Source organism: Crassostrea angulata, chromosome 4 (genome assembly GCF_025612915.1).
Source record: "Crassostrea angulata isolate pt1a10 chromosome 4, ASM2561291v2, whole genome shotgun sequence".
In the NCBI taxonomy this organism is placed as follows: domain Eukaryota; kingdom Metazoa; phylum Mollusca; class Bivalvia; order Ostreida; family Ostreidae; genus Magallana; species Magallana angulata.
Window position 1 is genome coordinate 8,085,634 of NC_069114.1, and position 16,805 is coordinate 8,102,438.

Here is a 16,805-nt window from a genome sequence, read left to right on the forward strand (position 1 = left end):
AAGCAACAAGCGCCGTTTAATCTCAGGAATTTCGTCTTAATTGTTCAATCCACTGCATACTTGACAGACAATAAGAATGGGGTCAGAGGTTCATTTTCACGAATTTTCATTAGGATTGAGTGAAGGGCTTGGGAGTAAGAATTTTTTTTTTACAGTACATGTCAAACACAACAACTAAAACTCAAATGCCAAAAGCTTCATAACTCTGTTAATAATGAACGAATTGGTCTGGTAATTAGTACAGTAATCAAGAATGGTAATTAGTTGAAATTAAAGGTCGAAGATCAAAGATCAAGTAAAATCGGGCCAGAAAAACTAAATGATTTTATGAATTTGGAGGGGGGGGGGGGGGTCGGTCGGTGACTTCTATATTAATCGTAGAATATTAAATTCTAAATATCACATATTGCAATATTTGGTATTAAATAAAATACATATGTTAAAAACAATGTATAAGCGTTGTTTGAAAGATGTAACTATTGATTTTTTTTTTTACATCTGTTTATTTTTAGGCTCAAACACTCATAAACGGGTGGTCAGTTTTCAAATCTTGTTGCAGTCACCCGCTCGTTTGTATAGTTACGAGTATAAACTTCGGAGGTTTTTCTTAATCCCAGACAGTATCAGTATATAGACATGCACAAAAAAGAAAAAAGTACACCATCTTTAATAAAAATGACTTTTTAGCGTTGACTTCCAATCAGTAAGAAGACAATCATTAAACAATGAATTTCAAATTATTTGAATCCATAGACATTATCCCGTAACTTAAAATAAATACATGTATAATTTTTGTACGCAATGTACATTTAACCTCTATACAATTTACTGCATGTTACTTGTATTAGTTCTTATTCAAATGCTAAAACAGTTGTACTTGAGAGAGAGAGAGAGAGAGAGAGAGAGAGAGAGAGAGAGAGAGAGAGAGAGAGAGAGAGAGAGAGAGAGAGAGAGAGATTTCATAGTGTTTTATAGTGTTCAGGAAATCAATATATAAGCAACCTATGTCAATAAACGCATGTATTCATGCATGCGTTTATCTATATAATTATGTAAATAAATACTAATCAGTCCTCATTTTAAAGCCATGTAGAATACCATTTGTGCATTGCTAAGTAAATGTTGTGTGCATACAGTCAAGGAGATGGCGGCATTTCTTTGATGCCGGCAAAGCGACCCAATGAACTCTAATGCAGTCGTACAGCAAGGGAGCTTCGGCGGCATGTCTTTGATGCTGGCGATGCAACGAGCGTCTGAATTAAGCCTGCTGACAGAAACGAGCTCTATATTTGTACTAAAAAAGCTGTTATTATCTTTATTTATTATAAAAATAAAACGGAAAACAATAAAAACCATCATTTTAAAGATAAAATCATTAAACAAAACAAAATTTAGGGAAGACCCTAATAACAATGAGAATAGAAGGGTCTTCCGCTGAAGACGGAAGACCCTAATAATAAAAGACTGTTTTTGTCTGAATCTTAATTGAAGAGTGTTTTTCAACTTGAACTTTAGTCCAACAACCCTTTTATGTTGAATATTTTAGTTAGAAATTAAATAAAAAGGTGAGAAAGAAATAGAGAGAAAGAACAAATCTTGGCTCCGGCGAGATTAGAACACACAGCCTTTGCAGATGTCTCAAAACATGGCTGACGCGAAATAATTCCCGAATTTGTCTTTGAATTTGGGGCGTTTCCGCCCGGGAGAAGAGCTGAGTTTTTGTATGAGATGAAAAACAACGTGTAAGATGTCTGACTATTCAGGTTTGGTAACAGTGCGAGGTCATTTGAAATATTTATGCGTGTTTGTGTCTGCACCCCTGCGAATGTGTTCGGAATGTTTTCTTTATCGTTGCTAAGTAAGTAATAAATCCAGAGGTGCTCGAATGAAACTTCACGAGACTTCACCGATATTTGTTCACTTCCTGTGAAATTTCGAGCGGAAGTATAAGTGTTCGGATGATATTCTCAAAATACGTAAGTACTGGTCGTTTTTCATATCACATCCTACTATGATTTATGTTAAAACAGGAAAAGCTTTCAAGATGTATGTCTTATTTTACCATCTAGCAGTTATTTATATTAAACGATAATATTCAGAACAGAGTTATCGTTCGTGTTCAAACACGTGTAGAGTGGTTGAAAATATAACCATTGGGTTGCTTAATTAAATCATAGCCATGTTTGATGCTTGTGGTGTGCAATACCATGTTTTAAAAAAAAATAGTGGGTGTCTGTTTTGCATTAAAACTTAGTATAACGAGCCATTTTCAAGGAACATTCTGCATAAAATGGTATAGTCTGTTTCACTATTAATGTTATTACTAGGTCAGGCGCGGATCAAAAATTAATCCTCAGGAGGGATCTCTTTTAAACATGTTAGTTGTTGCAACAGCAAACAAAAACTAATTTTTGTATAGTCACATTTATTTCTAGAACACATTTTATTCACCAATTAATGAAGATAAAGTTTAAAATCAATAAACCTCTAGATTTTATATTTGACTACCTATATTAAGAACCTAGATACATGTACTGTGAAATAGACTTTATACACGAGGTACGATTTTTACTGCGAAACTGAAAGGGTAAAATAAAACCACGTGGTCTAAAATTTGAATGACAATAACATTCGCAGGGGTGTCTGGAAGGGTGGGGGGTGAAAAAACCGTCGTAAATAAATCGAAAATAGAATTTTGAGGTGTGGATCTCGGATTCGGTCATTACAAGTAGTACAGTAATCTATAATTGAACTAGGTTGAAAATAAAGGTTCAAGATGAAAGATCCAGTAAAATCAGGCCAGAAAAACTAAATGATTTTCTGAATAGGAGGGGGGGGGGGGTCGGTGCGTGTACTGTGTAAATTTAATTTTCCGGTATAGGCAATAAGCGCCGTTTAATCTCAGGAATTTCGACTTGATTGTTCAATCCGCTGCATATTTGGCAGACAATAAGAATGGTGTCCGAGGTTCCTTTTCACGAATTTTTATTAGGATTGAGTGTAGGGCTTGGCAAAAACTTAATAACTCTGTTAATAATGAACGAATTGGTCTGGTAATTAGTACAGTAATCTAGAATGGTAATTAGTTGAAGTTAAAGGCCCAAGATCAAAGATCAAGGAAAATCGGGCCAGAAAAACTAAATGATTTTATGAAGGGGGGGGGGGGGGGGGGTCGGTCGGTGACTTCTATATTAAACGTAGACTATTAAATTCTAAATATCACAAATTACACAATTTCTAAACAATATACATATGTTAGAACAATGTATAAGCGTTGTTTAAAAGATGTAACTATTGATTTTTTAACATCTGTTTATCTTAGGCTCAAACACTCATAAACGGCTGGTCAGTTTTCAAACCTTGTCGCAGTCACCCGTTCGTTTGTATAGTTACGTGTATAAACTTTGGAAGTTTTTCTTAATCCCAGACAGGCAACAGATTTGTATCAGTATATAGACATGCACAAAAAAAGGAAAAAGTCCACCATCTTTAATTTTAGCGTTGACTTCCAATCAGTATGAAGACAATCATTAAGCAATGAATTTCAAATCATTTGAATCCATAGACATTATCCCGTAACTTGAAATAAATACATGTATACTTTTTGGACGCCAATGTACATTTAGCCTCTGTCCAATTTACTGCATGTTACCTGTAGAAGTACTTTAGAGAGAGAGAGAGAGAGAGAGAGAGAGAGAGAGAGAGAGAGAGAGAGAGAGAGAGAGAAAGAGAAAGAGAGAGAGAGAGAGATTTTCTAGGTTTTTATAGTGTTTAGGGAATCAGTATATCAGCAACGAATGTCAATAAACGCATGCATACATGCAAGCGTGTATCTATATATGTGAACAAATATTAATCAGTCCTCCTTTTAAGGTCATGTAGAATAACGTTGGTGCATTGCTAAATGTTGTGTGCATACAGTCATTGAGATGGCGGCATTTCTTTGATGCCGGCAAAGCGACCCAGTGAACTCTAATGCGGTCGTACTGCAGGGGCGCTTCGGCGGCATGTCTTTGATGGCGGCGATGCGAACTGCTGACAAAAACGAGCTCTATATTTGCACTAAAAAAGCTGTTATTATTTTTATTTATGATAAAAATAAAACGGAAAACAATAAAAACCATCATTTTAAAGGTAAAATCGTTAAACAAAACAAAATTAGGGAAGAACAAATAATCGGCACTCGGGGATGGAACCCGGGTCGCCTGGGCACAAGTCCAACACTCTAACGACTGAGCTACGCGGACTCTCGCTTCAGAACTTTTGAACTCAAAATCTCGGGAATGCCTGGATCGATTTTAACACGAATTTCATATTCTGAAGTGTTTTAAGCGTCTCTATCGAATAAAAACATAAATAAAATTCAAATCTAAAAATTTGAAAAATTAAGGTTTTTCATTTCCTTCCGGTGACGACCGGAAGTGACGGCGGACGTTCGGATATGCAAAGGGCACTGCGGCCGTTCACTCTCTACCTTCTCTGAAAATTTGAAGTTTCTATCGTAAATACTTTTTGAGAAAAATCGTGAACAAGCAAAAACGTAAAATCTTTAATATCTCGGTACCGGAAGTGACGATCAAAAAAAGCTCGTGTACTTTTCTTACAAATTTTGTCATGAATAAGATCTGAAAATTTCATGAAAATTGGCTGAAGCATTTTTGAGAAAACGTGACAGAAAAAAAAAAACAATAAAAATAATAGTGAAAAAGAAACAAAGCAATAACAATAAGGTCTTCCGTTGGAAACGGAAGACCTAAATAAAAAGAAACATTACAATCACTATAAGGTCTTCCGTTGGAAACGGAAGACCTTAACTAGACACGATCTCGTTGCGAGCAACGAGGAGGTCTTCCGTCCGATTTTTAGAATAAGGAATGGCCTTATTCTTGATCTTCGTCAACGAAACTTATCCGGAAAGAAGGCGGAATCTATGAGTGTAATGGGTGAAAGACTATCTATCCCATTGGTGTCCCTTATTTGAGGGATCAGCTCCTTTTCATTCAGTTTAGTTAAAAGGTATTTTTAAGTACCGCTAATAAGTGTTCAGAAATTGGTTACCGTTTTTGAGATATCTGGGAAAAATCGTTTCGATATCCGATCCTAAAACTCCTTTTAGGGTCCAGATAACAAACAATATATGGTTGTACATTGTTAAGCACATTATTTTGAGCATCTTTTGTTAAATACTGCTTTCCAGAATTTTCCTCTAATTCGAGATATTGAAGATCAAAGTGTTGGAATTCTGGCCCTTTAAAATCCCTAATTACATAACATAGGAGGAAATGATTACCATGTATAGGTAAATAACCTTAGAATGAACATAATTGGCTCTATGACGTATCACACAAAATATTTCACAGTAAAAAGTTATCATTAAAAGACTTTAGAGCCCCCTCAGCCCCTTATTTGAAGGGCCAGCCCCTTTTTGTTGATTTCATAAGAATGTTCTTGTCAATTCAAACATATTTTGTTTAACAAGTTTTTTACAAATTGTGTACCGTTCTCGAGATATCTTGAGAGGGTCGTTTTAGGGGCCGACCCTGTAACTCCTTTAAGGGACCGCATAACAAAGAAATTATGGTTGCAGATTGTTAAGCTCAATATTTTGAACATCTTTCGTTCAATATTGCTTTTCAAAATTTTCCTCTATTTTGAAATATTGAGCATCAAAGTTTTCGACTTCTGGCCCCTTAAAATCCCTAATTACGTAACATAGGAGTAAATGATTGCCATGTATAGGTAAATAACGTTAGAATGAACATAAATGCCTCTATAACGTATCACAAAATATTTCACGATAAAAAGTTATCATTAAAAGATTCTAGTGCCCCCTCAGCCCCTTATTCGAAGGGCCGGCCCCTTTTTTATGATTTCAAATGAAAGCTCTAATCAATTTTAACACTTTTTTTCAACAAGTGTTTACTAATTTTGTACCGTTCTCCAGATATCTTGAGAGGGTCGTTTTAGGGGCCGACCCTGTAACTCCTTTTAGGGACTGCATAACAAAGAAATTATGGTTGCAGATTGTTAAGCTCAATATTTTGAACATCTTTCGTTCAATATTGCTTTTCAAAATTTTCCTCTATTTTGAAATATTGAGCATCAAAGTTTTCGACTTCTGGCCCCTTAAAATCCCTAATTACGTAACATAGGAGTAAATGATTGCCAAGTATAGGTGAATACCGTTAGAATGAACAATATTGCTTCTATAATGTATCACAAAATATCTCACAGTAAAAATTTATCATTAAAAGACTTTAGAGCCCCCTCAGCCCCGTATTTGAAGGGCCAGTCCCTTTTTCATGATTTCAAATGAAAGCTCTTGTCAATTCAAACACTTTTTGTTCAACAAGGAATTACAAATTTTGTACCGTTCTCGAGATATCTTGAGAGGGTCGTTTTAGGGGCCGGCCCTGTAACTCCCTTTAAGTACCGCATAACAAAGAAACTATGGTTGACTATTGTTAAACTCAATATTTTGAGCATCTTTTGTTCAATATTGCTTTTCAAAATTTTCCTCCATTTTAAGATATTGAGCATCAAAGTTTTGGAATTTCTGGCCCCTTAAAATCCCTTATTATGTAACATAAGGTAAATGATTGCCATGTATAGGTAAATAACGTTAGAATGAACATAATTGCTTCTATAATGTATCACAAAATATTTCACAGTAAAAGGTTATCATTAAAAGACTTTAAAGCCCCCTCAGCCCCTTATTCGAAGGGCCAGCCCCTTTTTCTTGATGTCACATGAAAGCTCTTGACTTCATGAAGATTTTTTGTTCTACATAATATAACAAAATACTATCGAGGAAAAAAATATTGAAAGAAAACCACGAAAAATCACGACGCTTTTTTAACTGTAATTTTCGAGCTCGGGCGAGCTTCGGCGCTTTTGGTCACAGGAAAATATATATACCACATGTCAGATCTACAACCTTTTGTCTACAATCCCTGAAATTTTGAACTCAATATCTCAAATCGTTTAGGAGTTTACCCCTGGACAAGCCGACCCTCTGAAAATCGTTAAATTGTAAATTACTCAAAACCGGAATAGACGTCATCATTAAAAAAAATTTCCAATAAGCTTCAGATCATAATCTATCAGACCTTAAAGTTTCATGTAAATCGGTCGAGTAGTTTTAGAGAAATCGCGTACACAAAATTGGTTGGAAAAAAATAAAAATAACTAGACACGATCTCGTTCCGAGCAACGAGGAGGTCTTCCGTCCGATTTTTAGAATAAGGAATGGCCTTACTCTTGATCTTCGTCAACGAAACTTATCCGGAAAAGGAGGCGGAATCTATGAGTGTTATGGGTGAAAGACTATCAATCCCTTTGGTGTCCCTTATTTAAGGGATCAGCTCCTTTTCATTAATTTTCGTTAAAAGATATTTTTGTGTACCGCTAATAAGTGTTTAGAAATTGGTTACCGTTTTTGAGATATCTGGGAAAAATCGTTTTGATATCCAGTCCTAAAACTCCTTTAGGGTCCAGATAACAAACAATATATGGTTGTACATTTTTAAGCACATTATTTTGAGCATCTTTTGTTAAATACTGCTTTCCAGAATTTTCCTCTATTTCGAGATATTGAAGATCAAAGTGTTGGACTTCTGGCCCCTTAAAATCCCTAATTACGTAACATAGGAGGACATGATTGCCATGTATAGGTAAATAACCTTACAATGAACATTATTGCTTCTATAACGTATCACAAAATATTTCACAGTAAAAAGCTATCATTAAAAGACTTTAGGCCCCCCTCAGCCCCTTATTTGAAGAGCCAGCCCCTTTTTCTTGATTTCATAAAAATGTTCTTGTCAATTCAAACACATTTTGTTCAACAAGTGTTTACAAATTTTGTACCGTTCTCGAGATATGTTGAGAGGATCGTTTTAGGGGCCGACCCTGTAACTCCTTTTAGGGACCGCATAACAAAGAAATTATGGTTGCAGATAGTTAAGCTTAATATTTTGAGCATCTTTTGTTCAATATTGCTTTTCAAAATTTTCCTACTTTTTGAGATATTGAGCATCAAATTTTTGGACTTCTGGCCCCTTAAATCCCCTAATTACGTAACATAGGAGTTAATGATTGCCATGTGTAGGTGGATAACGTTAGAATGAACATAATTGCATCTATAACTTATCACAAAATATTTCGCAGTGAAAAGTTATCATTAAAAGATTTTAGAGCCCCCTCAGCCCCTTATTTGAAGGGCCAGCCCCTTTTTATTGATGTCACGTAAAAGCTCTTGACTTTATAAAGATTTTTTGTTCTACATGTTATAACAAAATACAATCAAGAAAAGAGATATTAAAAGAAAACCACGAAAAATCACGACGCTTTTTTAACTGTAATTTTCGAGCTCGGGCGAGCTTCGGCGCTTTTGGTCACAGGAAAATATATATATACCACATGTCAGATCTACAACCTTTTGTCTACAATCCCTGAAATTTTGAACTCAATATCTTAAATCGTTTAGGAGTTTACCCCTGGACAAGCCGACCCTCTGAAAATCGTTAAATTGTAAATAACTCAAAATCAGAAGTGACGTCATCATTAAAAAAAATTTCCAATAAGGTTCAGATCATTATCTATCAGACCTAAAAGTTTCATGTAAATCGGTGGAGTAGTTTTCGAGAAATCGCTTACACAAAATTGGTTGGAAAAAAAAAGAAAAATAACTAGAGCAAAGCTCGTTGCAAAGCAACGAGTGGGTCTTCCGTTAATGTCAAGAGTAAAGCTTGATGTTCCTGCAAGAAGCAGAGTGTTTAAATCAATAACGAGGAACTTAAAGTAAAAGATAAAAATAAATACGAATGATACTATGTACGAATTAACAAAATCCTTAACGATTCTAAGAACGACTTAACAAAAACATAATTCCGAAGGTGTCAAAGTTCTTAACAAACTTCGAATAATTTTTGGTACGAGTTTGAAACCAAAAACGCAGAATCAAAATTTCTGAAAAATCAATTTTTAAACCCCGATATCTGTTATGCATCGTCCGATTTAAAAACGGATTTAAGTTTTGTACTCATCATGAAAATTACCGTAGGTTACATATGTTTAATTTTTAATATTGAAAAACAATGAAAAACTAAAACAAGAGGCAAATTGGCCACATCGCTCACCTGAGGAACAATAGGTATGATAAAATCAGCTTAATGGAGTCACAATGCAAACTACCTGGACAATGTACATTAATACATGTAGATCCTGTATAAATAAAACCCATTCCCCCCCCCCCCCCCCCCTAAATATTCTTGTTTATAATCATTAGTTCCTTTTCTAAAAGGATGATTTTATATTGATTTTATAGTTATATCGCATGTTGAGTATTGCAGTTCTCAAAAAAAGATCCTTAACAATAGTTTATACATGGGATATAAACCTACATCAAACTCTGAACCTTCTTGTGAGGCCAAAGAACTGTCCTGGGGCCAAAGTCTTAACAATTATAAATAATCATCTGGCTGATTAGTTTCTGAGAAGAAGATTTTTAAATTGTTAAAGATTGTTAAACTTTGACCACCCCCCCCCCACCCACTGTGGCCCAAACCTATCCCCGGGGTCATGATTTTCACAACTTTGTATCTACAGTACCTGAGGATGCTTCCACATAAGTTTCAGCTTTCCTGGCTTATTAGTTCCTGAGAAAAAGATTTTTAAAGATTTTCTCTATATATTCCTATGTAAAAATCAATTCCCCCATTGTGACCCAAATACCACCTAGGACTATGATTTTAACAAACTTGAATCTACACTACCTGAGGATGCTTCCACTTTAATTTGTGCTTTTCTGGCCTAATAGTTTTTGAGAAGAAGATTTTCAAAGATTTTCTCTATATATTCCTATGTAAAACTTGATCCCCCTCTTATGGCCCCTCCCTACCCCCGGGAACATGATTTGAACAAACTTGAATCTACACTACCTGAGGATGCCTCCACACAAGTTAAAGCTTTTCAGGCCGAATAGTTTTTGAGAAGAAGATTTTTGAAAAATACCATCAAATTTTCAATAATTCTCAATTATCTCCCCTTTAAAGAGGGCGTGGCCCTTCATTTGAACAAACTTGAATCCCCTTCACCTAGTGGTGGTGCTTAGTGCCAAATTTGGTTGAAATCTGCCCAGTGGTTCTTGAAAAGAAGATGAAAATATGAAAAGTTTACAACAATGACAAATTGTGATCAGAAAAGCTCACTTGAGCCTTTGGCTCAGGTGAGCTAAAAACAAAATAAAAGAAACATAATTGCATACTTTTATTGAAAAACAAATTTTCACAGCTAACAATTGTAAATTACTTTAAACAGCCATAATTTTGTTTGTTATAATTTCTTATCAAACACAAACCACAACAAGGCATGATGCTTTCTTAAAGTTCCATTACAGTAACTGTTCATGAATTATCCGATTTATTTTTTTTTCTGGTAAATGACAGAGATGACAGGTTAACCTCAAGAGCTGAAAAGAATCAACAGGTAAAAACCATGTGGCCACCAATAGCTGAAATTAAAAAAATCAATAAGCTGTGTTAATACATGTACCGGTACTAATAATAGCTGTGTTTACATTAACATATGCATAGTATTTCTGAAAAAAAATACACTGACCATGAAATGTAATTAGTATGACATATCCCGATACGTGACATTAGATGGCACAGGACAGTTTTTGTGATACGTTTCATTGTAGCCTGGGGACGTGTGTCTTTGGAACCCTGTAACTAGAATTTCCTCAGTTCCCATTCAGCACAAATACCTTTAATTCACTTTTTATAAGGCCAAACACCAATTTCTGAAGAAAATTACTAGTCAAAACCTGTAAAATTTTCTACATACTGGTTTTTATGAGATTTTGACCCTTCCATATTTTGCTAATTTTTCATGATTTTTCAGCTTTTTAGACCTCCCCCAGCCAATTCCCTGCAAAGGGTTGACCTTCCGTACCATGTGCATGTTGCACCATCACATGTCAGAAACTTACCGGTGTATAGTTTATAATGCCCCATCCACCTACTTTTCGTGTTATTTACCCTCCCGTCTGTAACTTGCATGTTCACTGTCTAAAGTCAACACAACAGTCATATTAGCCGCAGGTTTCACATTTTATTTCTGAATCTCATGTACCTAACATATGGGGCCTACATATTGAATATTAATTTCAACAAGAGACATCCCTCTAAGTAATGATAATCATTAAAAACCATTTCATGAATTTTAGCTACACTCATAAGCCTTTAAGTACAGCAACTCTCAATTTTACAAAAATATTGACGGGTACTTTATCCGAAACTGTCCCTTGCTACCTTTAACTTACACTAACATTCTCTGAAAAGTCATCTTGTCTTAAACTTACAAAGCTTATGCTATTCTGAGAAAAAGTATACCTCATTTTGCCAATTCCAATAAGGATTAAGAAAAATATGGCAATTTAAGTGAACCCAGCATTTCCACTTTCCTCTATTTAACACAGATTCATAGGGCTCTCCATAAATAAAGCATCTTTACATCATCTTATAGAGGTCAACTATTTTTAACCTCCCTAAATAAGAAACCTTATTCAAAACTACATACATATACATGATATTATCATGACAAAAGCATCACATCACTTAGAAATACCCTTACATGTATACCCTCCCCCTATTTTTTGATTTTCCTAAGAAGCATTAGTTTGAACACTTTAACCTTAATATTATGAAATTTGTGGCAATTCCCTTAAGTCATTTCTCACACATATTTAAAAACAACCATCACTGATATTGAAAATTGATATTTTCTTGGTAAATGGATGTAATGTAACATTTTTTTTCACAAAAAGACATGCCGCCATACATGTGATTTCTTGTTTTCATGAAACAGTAAGCTTATAATCATATTTAGTGAATATTTTATTTATTCTTGTTTCTAGTCTCCTTTTAACCTTGCTAAAATAGTAAGACCTACCAGTGTGATGTCTGCTCTTAATTAAAATGAAATTCAAACACAACCGGGTACCTGGGAACGGATGAGAATTCCATGATAAATGTTCAAATTTTACATGTTTTCCTACATTTTTGATGCATATATACAATAAAAGGGTAAACATTTGTTGCTTCTTGATCATTTCGAGAGTAATTATCATAGCAGATGTTATTTCAAGGTCAAATGTACATTTACATATCCAACATGTAATGGTAATGGAGACAATTGGAAAGAGGGGGGCCATGGCTTTTTGAATTCTGTAAATATATCTAAAATATCACTTTTGGATAGGAAGGAGGAAAAACTTGAGTTTTTTGACATATTGTATACTTTGATAACTGCATTTGTCTACATGTGAATTTTATTTGAAAGAAAAATATGCTGTTTTAAAAAAATTAAGTTATATAAGTCAGGTTGCTTAATGTTATTTCATGAAATCAGACAGCAAAATTGCTGCAAATTTATAATTTAAATAATTCAATTGATCAAAACTCTTTTACTGTGCAGTATTAATTCTTATCTCATTAATTAACTTAAGCCTTTTAATTGTCATAAGGATAGGAAATACCTACTTTCTAAGCCAATTTACTCTAGTGGTGGTCATTCTACACATTTAAAAGGCATTTACTTCCCTTGTATATTATAGCTAATAAATCATGTAATGACATATACATGTACAATGTATAACCAACAAAATCATCCATTTTCCCAAAATAGACTACTTTTGGTAAAAATCCACTCAAAATTACAGTTAAATGAGAAATCTGAAAATACCATGTAGTCTTGAAACTTACACTAACATTCTCTGAAAAGTCATCTTGTCTTAAACTTACAAAGCTAATTATGCTATTCTGAGAAAAAGTATACCTCATTTTGCCAAATCCATTAAGGATTAAGAAAAATATGGCAATTTAAGTGAACCCAGCATTTCCATTTTCTTCTATTTAACACAGATTTATAGGGCTCTCCATAAATAAAGCATCTTTACCTAATCTTTTAGAGGTCAACTGTTGTTCAACCTCCCTAAATAAAAAACCTTATTCAAAACTACATACATATACATGATATTATCATGACAAAAGCATCACATCACTTAGAAATACCCTTACATGTATACCATCCCCCTATTTTTTGATTTTCCTAAGAAGCATAAGTTTGAACACTTTAACCAAATATTATGACATTTAAATGCTTCTATTCTGATCAATTGAATTTTTAAGCAGCGTGAAATTAAAACCATCGCAATTGATACTTTAGTAAAAATCATGAAAATTTAACACGGTGGAATTAAAACGACTTACAGTATTTCATCCAAACAGCCTCAAAGTATAATTTTCTGCTATACCATTTTTTTTAAATGAATTCTACTGGGGTTTTTTTTGCAAATAAATTTAGCGTTTTTATTTTTACTAAATTTTAGTTGCACAATGAAAAAATGAGGGATTGCACGATAATACATGCTCATTTTGAAATTTAAAGCATTGTTGATTTCTTTTCCTAGATAGAGATATGCACAAAATGATGTTGCTCTGTGATGCTTTGCCAAGATTAAAAGCATGAGAGAGAGAGAGAGAGAGAGAGAGAGAGAGAGAGAGAGAGAGAGAGAGAGAGAGAGAGAGAGATCTGAGGCACATGTAGTAAAAATTATTACATACATTTGTCTTACTGTAAAAACTGTTTACCATGTAGATGTGTTCTGCATGTAAAGTTTACCTAAAATGAATCAATAAAATTCAATATATATAAAAGATAAACTAATCTCAAAGAATTTACAATGTTCTGTGAAATAATCAAATCTTGAGAAGAATGTTTTATAGATATCAGGGAACATTAACCTAAAATCTGAACTTAAAGTTCTTTTCATCTTGCACTCTGATTTACATGCTCTTTCACAGGCGATAATCATATATAACGACGAGCCAGACAAAAGTTCTAATTTTAATTAGACTGAATATTTACCATGTCAAATATATTTATTTAATTAAGCACAAGCCTGTCTGAGTTCTTTAATTCATTAATTAAGTGGAGGTGATATGGTAAAGATCTGCTATTTTCAAATATTTAGGGTAAAGTTATCATCATGCAAACATGCACTCTAATTACAACATTCTACTCTTGTGTGCCTTTGGACCCCCACCCCTTTTAATTGCACTGTTTTACAGTGCGTGGTGTGTTGTTCAATACAAAATAAGACATACATATACATAATAATAAATAGAAATTCAAACGAATAGTGAGCAAAACATACACGTGAAAATACATTGGACAGATAATATCCCGAGATTTCTCTGACTCAAATGCCCGCTTTTATATTGTTACGCACGTCAAAAGCGAAGGTTAGAGTCAGGGGAATGTCGGATTAGATTGAAAAGTGCACAAACACTTTGAAAAGAAAAAGTCAATACGACATATCCTGTATTGAAACATACCTTTATAATCTGTCATACGTTAGTTGAGCTGAAATTTCCACTATCGCCGTCTTGCAGGCCATTCTTCTGACACACCGCTATCAGCTGTTGTTCGCAGTCAAAACATGGCGAGTTGACATGGTGAATCGTACGATAATTATTTCGATTAAAACTAATCAGACTAATAAAAACTAACAACGTAATTATCGACCGAATTAACGAAATTGTTTCAATAAACACTCTGATTAACTATAAAAAAAGGAGTTCGGTTTTATGACCTGTACGAAATCTTTTCAGCAGGAGTTACTTTTAGTGTGAATTTTGCACTATTTTTTAAACCAATAACGAGGAATCAACATTTCCGGAAAAATCAATATTTAAACCCCGATAACTCCGCAATGCAGTATCCGATTTTAAAACGAATTGAAGTTTTGTATTTATCTTTACAAACTATACAATATGCATATAATTTTATGTTTTTTATAAAGTTTTATGATCAGTACGAATTGTTACAGTAGAAGTTACTTTCAGTGTGAATTTTGCACTATTTTTGAAACCAAGAACGCGGCATCAAAATTTCCGAGAAATTCAGTTTTTAAACCCCGATATCTCTGTTATGCATCCTCCGAATTTTAAACGGTTTTCAGCATTAGACTCAGCTTAAAAAGCTCTACAAAATACGTATACGTTTTTTGTTTGATCAAAAAATTCATTTTTTCAAAAAATTTGATTCGCTTCCAGTTTCAACCGCAAGTGACAGATTTTTATTATATAGCTTCATTACAGAGGTAAATTGACCAAATCATAACAATTGAAAATTTCAAGCCTATATCTTAAAGCATTTTTGAGAAAAGTCCCGGACAAAATGACTTTTTTTTAAATTTTAAAAATGACGTCACGCCAAAACGGAAGTGATGTTGTCTTTAAAACTTTAACATCTTCGAGGGACGATAACTTGCTAAAATCTCTGGAAGTTTCATTGAAATCGGTTGAAAACTTTTTGAGTTATGAAGCAAAAAAGGAGTCAGAAAAAAAAGAAAAAGTATAATAACTAGAGCAAAGCTCGTTGCAAAGCAACGAGTGGGTCTTCCGTTAATGTTGGAAGTAAAGCTGGAAGTTCCTGTAAGAAGCAGAACTCTAAATCCAATAACAAGAGTAACTAAAATAAAAAGATGAAAAAAATCGAAATATTCCTGGTACGACTTAACAAAATACGAATGATTTTAAGTACGACTTAACAAAAACTTTTCCGATTTCAAGAACGACTTAACAAAAAAAATCCGAATGTGTTCAAGTACGACTTAACAATTATTTTTGGTACGAGTTAACTTTACTTTGAACATTACGCTATTTCTTAAACCAAGGACGCGGAATCAAAATTTCCGGAAAAATCAATTTTTAAACCCCAATATCTCTGTAATGCATCGTCTGATTTTAAAACGGCTTTCAGTGTTAGAGTCAGGTGAAAAAGCTCTACAAAACACATATTCATTTTTGATTTGATCAGAAAATTCATTTTTTCGAAAAATTTGTTTCACTTCCGGTTTCAACCGGAAGTGACAGATTTTCATTTCCAGCCTTATTACAGATGTAAATCGACCAAATCATAACAATTGAAAATTTCAAGCCTCTATCTTAAAGCGTTTTTGAGAAAAGTCCGGGACAAAATGACTTTTTGAAATTTTTAAAAATGACGTCACGTCAAAACGGAGGTGACGTTCTCTATGAAACTTTAATATTTTAGAGGGACGCCAATTTGCAAAAATCTCTGAAAATTTCATCAAAATCGGTTAAAAACCTTTTGAGTTATGAGGCAAAAAAGGAGTCAGAAGAAAAGAAAAAGAATAATAATAATAATAATAAAAAGAAACCGAAGAATAACAAGAGGGTCTTCCGTTGGAAACGGAAGACCCTAATAATAAAAAGAAACCGAAGAAAAACAAAAGGGTCTTCCGTTGGAAAACGGAAGACCCTAATAATAATAGGGAAAAAGAAACCGAACGAAAACAATAAGGTCTTCCGTTGGAAAACGGAAGACCTTAATAATAATAATAGGGAAAAAGAAACCGAACGAAAACAATAAGGTCTTCCGTTGGAAACGGAAGACCTTACAATTCAAACATATTTTGTTTAACAAGTTTTTTACAAATTGTGTACCGTTCTCGAGATATCTTGAGAGGGTCGTTTTAGGGGCCGACCCTGTAACTCCTTTAAGGGACCGCATAACAAAGAAATTATGGTTGCAGATTGTCAAGCTCAATATTTTGAACATCTTTCGTTCAATATTGCTTTTCAAAATTTTCCTCTATTTTGAAATATTGAGCATCAAAGTTTTCGACTTCTGGCCCTTAAAATCCCTAATTACGTAACATAGGAGTAAATGATTGCCATGTATAGGTAAATAACGTTAGAATGAACATAAAT

At 33.9% G+C, this 16,805-nt stretch overlaps 1 long non-coding RNA gene across 2 annotated transcripts; it reads right to left on the reverse strand.

Moving 5' to 3' along the window:
- Positions 1–10,255: 10,255 nt before the first annotated feature.
- On the reverse strand, positions 10,256–15,717 carry LOC128179256 (uncharacterized). Of its 2 annotated transcripts, none has more exons than XR_008243047.1 (2): positions 14,403–15,717; positions 10,256–10,513 (listed from the first exon to the last, which is right to left on the reverse strand). It is a non-coding gene; the product is annotated as an uncharacterized LOC128179256 (long non-coding RNA). The 2 variants fall into 2 exon arrangements; XR_008243048.1 differs by having other exon boundaries at positions 10,256–11,072.
- Positions 15,718–16,805: the final 1,088 nt, after the last annotated feature.